We start from the raw sequence: 6,000 nt of genomic DNA, 5'->3' as shown, positions 1-6,000 counted from the left end.
GCCAGGCCAGCGGGGGACTCCGTCGGCGCGGCGCCCAGGCCGGCGGCCGTCTCCCTCGCCGCGCCGCCCAAAAAATCGCCTCCGTCCGCGTCCATCTCGCCGGATGGGTCTGCGCCGCCCAGAATATCGCGGTCGGCGGACGAATTTGGGGCGCAGGAGATGAGTACAGATGAGGCGGATGGGTCTGCTTTTCTTTTGACTGGAAACGAAGGGGTACTGTGTAACGGATGGCATGGTGGGTAAATAACTACAAACTCCACGACGAGGTCTGTATTCAAGGTTTTTGGAGCACCCCTTGAGGTACTCCACCAAAAACGTGGATCTACCCCCTGCTCCACGTTTTTTCTGGAGCCGGATTTGCTGGAGCCGAACGCGTTTGGATGCGATTTTTTTGGAGTTGGTAGAGTGGAGTGATTTTTGGTGAAGTGAAGTGCTCCCAAATAGGCCCTAAGACTACCTGTATGACCTCCACCAGGAGAGATGCAACCACCGACCCAGCTTCTGATGCCACCAGGGGATCAATGTCCTGAATTGTCGGCAGGACATCAACTTGGATTGGTGTGGCTGAGGGCTCGGCCGATGTTGCTGCAGATTGGTCGGCTGTCCGAGTTGTCGCCGATTTAGTACGAGCTCATACCCTGCGGCTCATTTTCTTTGTGGTAGACATTTTGGACTTGTGCTTCAATCGGCCGGTGGCTATACCTTCCATTGGTAGGGCATGATAGCCAATGAGAGGGTATGGCGTGTACGGATGATGGGTCTCTATCAGCCTGCCACTCTGACTGCGCGTTGGAGGCACTTGGCTATCGACCTGCACGGAGAAGAAAGGGCAGTGATGAAAAAGTTCTGTGGCATGAAAGAATGAAAGCAAGGAATCGGCAGAAAAAGTATTGTTGCCTCTTGTTGACGCCAGATTTTGTCACAAGTAAAATCGGCACCAGGAGAAGAGGAAATGGGAAGGTACAGTAGAATGCGGGGGTGACAGTTGGAAATCGACCGAATGGTGCTACAGTTAGAGATCGGTTGGTTGGCGCTACAGTCCAAGATCGGCCGGTGCTACAGTACAGGATCGGCCGAAGGATCTTTAGGACTTCTACCTCGCTTAACCCTTGGGGTTTGGATCGGACACGCCAGGTTCCCGATCGGTTACCCTTTGCCGATGAGGAATCGGCCGATTAGGAGGTTGGAATAATTGGGCCGGTATGGGCTTGGAAGGGAGCAGAAGGATGAAGAGGAAATCAGCCCGTGAGGCGTATAGTAACCAACCTAGTACGAATCGTACTTGTAAATATTCGTTTTCTATTTGAATTAGGGATAGAGTTCTAGTCAGATAAGGAGTCGTCTGTACGGGGCTATAAATAGCTACCTTTGTAGATTTGTAATCATCAACTACTCAATACAACCAATTACTATTTCCTCGTACTTCCTTTCAAGCAGGCGACTTCGCCAAATACTTTCTTCTTTTTCACGAGTTCGTACGGGTTGGCAGGGCTGCATCAACTTGACCTCCGGCCGATCTTGTAAGTTCCGTTTACCGAGTAAATCCTAAGCTTTAACTTCGGGCGCATCGCTGTTGTTTCATTTAGATTTATTCACTAGTTATCGATATTTACTAGAATTGTAGGTTTTACCTGTTTTTCTAGTTTTATCACCAGTTATCCAGCTAGGAATTGGCAGTTTTGGCTTTTCTCATATTTTGCTATTTACTTTGCTTATTCTACGGATAGCCGATTAGATCTGTTCCTAGTGTTGCTACTGTAGCGTTGTACCGATTATTTCAAACTAGTCACCGTTCACGCTGCCTGAATAGTTGGCTGCTTCATAGCCGATTTCTTTATTACGGGAAATCGGCCGATTCGCTGATAAGCTCCCTCGAGATCGGAAATTTAGCCGATCGTGACTTTTGGATCTGACACGTATTCTTCCTTGCCAATCAACAGGTCAGATTGGCTGGCACGCCGCGTGAATCGCACCAGGGCAATCACTCGAACAGGAGTTAAGCAGATTCTCCCAGGTCGTGTGTCAGACGCTGGGGAATCGATTGACCGATTTCTAGCGCCAACACACTTTTGGCACGCCCAGTGGGACCAATACAACCGCCACCATGTCGAAAGCAGCTGAGGTCTCCGAAGATAACATCATCGAAGTGACAGAGGCAGATCTCAGGGATGACCAGAAGGAAGAACTAGAAAAGCAGACGGCACAATATCGGAAGGTTTGCCGGCAGTCCTTCAGTCGCACCAGAAGCGGGGAGACTATCAAAAAGTCTCCGTTTCCAACTCCCCGCCATATCACAATCACCGAGGACTCGGACAGGATGGCCGAGATGGTCCAACAGTCCGTTTATCACGCCTTCATTGATCAATCCCCGGTGCTTGCAAATACGGTGTACAATGCCGTCATTAGCTCCATGGCTAGCGGAGCATCTCAAGGATACAAGGGACTGGCATATACTCAGCTGATTCCACCAAACAAGGGTTATTCAGCTTCTCAGCCGATCCAATTTCCCGTTGGGGGTTCAGGCGCTCCCTCATCGTCAAATCCTATGGGGTATAATGGTACACAACACCTTCAGCCACACCCCATCCAGCTGTCCTCTGCGCCGTTCCCTCCAGTTAGCCCAGCGCCTTGGGGGGCACCATCAGCTACGGCCGTTCAGGATCAATCGGCCGGTCAGGGAAGTCCCCAATTCCAGGCATCTTTCCAGGCAGCCACTCGACCAACCATGCCGCCGTACCAGCCTGTCGCACCGGAGATGAGTAAAGCAGCAGAGCTCGTACTATACGATGAAGCGAGTGGCTCATTCAAACAGCCGACCCTGAATACACAGCTGGCTTTCACTCAGATGCCACCTACTTTCACTCAGCATCAGGCCATTCCACCTCCGATATACCAGCATGTGCCAGTCCCTCAGCCAACAGTTTACCAGCAACAGCCGGACTGGTCGGCACGTATAGCAGAAGTGATTCAGGAACAATTCGGCTTGAAGCCGAAGGTACAGACTTACACTTATAGGACACCATACCCGTCTACGTATGACCTACTGCCGTTTCCCCATCGGTATAAAGTTCCTGACTTCACCAAGTTCTCGGGGATGGATGACACCTCAACCGTGGAACACGTTAACAGGTTCATCATCCAATGTGGGGAGGCAGCAGCGCAAGACGCTCTACGGGTGCTGCTATTCTCGTCATCTCTGTCTGGGTCGGCCTTCCAGTGGTTCACGACATTACCGCCGAACTCGATTATTACATGGGCCGATTTGGAAAGACAGTTTCATAAATACTTCTACGCCGGGGTGCATGAGATGAAGCTGTCCGATTTGACCAGCCTCAAGCAGAGAAGCGACGAGCCGATATCCTCATATGTACAGAGGTTTCGGGAAATCAGGAACAAATGCTACTCTTTGGCTCTAAACGACGCACAGCTGGCTGATATAGCCTTTCAAGGTCTCCTTCCCCACATCAAAGAGAGGTACGCCCCACAGGAGTTTGAGAGCTTAAGCCAGATCGTCCACCAATTGTCTGGACAAGAGGTACATTCTTTCGATCCACAGAGGAACTTCCAAAAGAAGGTTGCGTTCCTGGAAGAGGTTGAAGCCGGAGAAGATGCTGAGGTCGGTCTTGCGGAGTGGGTCAAGGGAAAGAAGCCAATATCATGCCCGTTCGGCAAGAAAGAGCCAAAAACATTCGGCTTTGACACGACGAAGGCCGATAAAATCTTTGACCTTCTCCTCCAGGAAGGACAGATCAAGCTCTCGCCATATCATACAATACCTTCTGCCGAACAACTAAAGAAGATGAAATATTGCAAGTGGCACAACGCTACATCCCATGACACTAATGAGTGCAAAATCTTCCGGCAGCAGATACAGTCGGCCATTGAGCAGGGCAGACTTAAATTTGAAGTGCCAACAAAATCAGCCAAGCCGATGAAGATCGACCAGCACCCCTTCCCCACCAACATGGTTGACACAGGAAAGAACTCGCTCCAAACAAAGGTGCTAACGTCCGAATCGGCTAAAAAGAGTGGTGCCGTAGACCCTAGAAATCAAGCGACGCCTGAAGACGTCAAGGGGAAGCGGCGGATGGAGGACGACGATGGCGAATCAGGTGAACCACGCATACTTCCCAGTTCCTGCTGCAAAAATATCAGCGTCAACATGAACGCTCAAGATCCCGGGAAGAAGCGATGCGGCGACACGAAGATCACTGGAGGTGCCCGTTCTTCATCCACTGTTGGGAAAGCAACCTCAGGCTACCTTCAGCCAATAATTGCCCAGAATGCAACGGCCTGTATCGTAACAATCGGCCGTTCAACAGGTCTCGCTCCAGAGACGGAAGGCCAGAACCGATCAGCAGGAACTGGCGCGACCAAGACGACCGGCGCCCTCCCGTGCGTGATCGGCTGGGGGGCAGAAGTGACCGATATGACCAGTCAGAAGACAGACGCCGTGACAGGCCGGGGGGCAGGTTTGATCAACGTGACCGATCAGAAAATAGGGCCAACGTTCACAGTCAGCTTGAAGAGATGGCCGACGCCCGGGTGACAGACGAAAACCCTTTAGGACGCGAGCCGGAGTGGGAACGCGCCAGGCCAAGAACCAAACCAATAAACCCGAGGTGGTGTCCTGATGGATTGACCAAATCTCAAAAATGAAGGATCCAACGTCTCCGCCAGTGGGAGCAGCAGGAGGGGGAACAACAGAGCACGACGGACAAGAGGGAAGGCAGGCCTCGGGTATAGCGCCCCAAAAGAAACGATAGAGGGGGCGACGAATCGGCGAGTGATGAATCGGCAGCCGACATCGGCATGGTTTTCATACTGCCGATGGAATTTATGACTCCTGCCGACCGACAGGATGTGTCGGCGATAGAAGAACAAATGGCACAATTGGCTTTGGAGCCAATGATAGCCACATTCGAGAAGCCCGAAGACGACAAACGTCAACATCTGAAAGCGTTGTTCCTTAAAGGGCATGTCAACGGCCGACCCCTCACCAGATTGATGGTAGACGGAGGAGCCGCGGTCAACATCATGCCATATGCCGTGCTCCGGAAGCTTGGGAAAAGCGATGATGACTTGACCAAGACAGACATGATGCTCAAAGACTTCGAGGGCAACGTGTCTCCCGCTCGCGGCGCCCTCTGCGTCGACCTCACCATCGGCAGTAAGACCCTTCCCACTACCTTCTTTATTATGAATGGCAAGGGATCCTACAACATGCTACTCGGCCGAGACTGGATACACGCAAATTGCTGCATCCCATCGACAATGCATCAATGTCTTGTACAATGGGTCGGCGACAGCATCGAGGTGGTCAATGCCGATTCCGCGTACAGCATCGCGGCAGCCGACACGCAGCAGTGGAGCTGCGAAACCGTCAAGTGCATATCCGGTAGAGTATGGGATACCGACTTCCTGAAGGTGTCCGATTTTGGCCTACAGCCGATCCGAGCAGTCGGCTCCGAGGACTCAGATTAAATGGATCAGTTCGCCCGAGAAGATGGGAAGCTAGGGCACGGGTTCACGTCGGCCGATTCATTAGAGATGATAGACTTAGGCGATGGCACTAAATCAAGGCTGACTTATATTAGTGCAAATTTAGACCCGGAATACAAATGTAAACTGACAAATTTGTTAAGAGAATCTAAAGATTGTTTTGCTTGGGAGTATCATGAGATGCCTGGATTAGACCGTTCTATTGTTGAACATCGGCTACCTATAAAACCAGGATATCGGCCGTATCAACAGCCGACACGGCGGTGCAATCCTAAAATTCTACCAAACATAAAAGCCGAAATAACTCGGCTAATCGAAGCAAAATTTATTCAGCAATGCCATTATGCCGAGTGGATCTCCAACATTGTACCGGTGTACAAGAAGAACGGAAAGCTACGCGTGTGCGTTGATTTCAGGAATCTTAATCAGGCCACACCGATGGACGGGTACCCCATGCCAACGGCCGATGTGCTAATAGACGCTGCCGCGGGACACAAG

The sequence above is a fragment of the Setaria italica genome, chromosome IV, assembly GCF_000263155.2.
Source record: "Setaria italica strain Yugu1 chromosome IV, Setaria_italica_v2.0, whole genome shotgun sequence".
Classification (NCBI taxonomy): domain Eukaryota; kingdom Viridiplantae; phylum Streptophyta; class Magnoliopsida; order Poales; family Poaceae; genus Setaria; species Setaria italica.
This window is presented reverse-complemented; position numbering follows the sequence as displayed.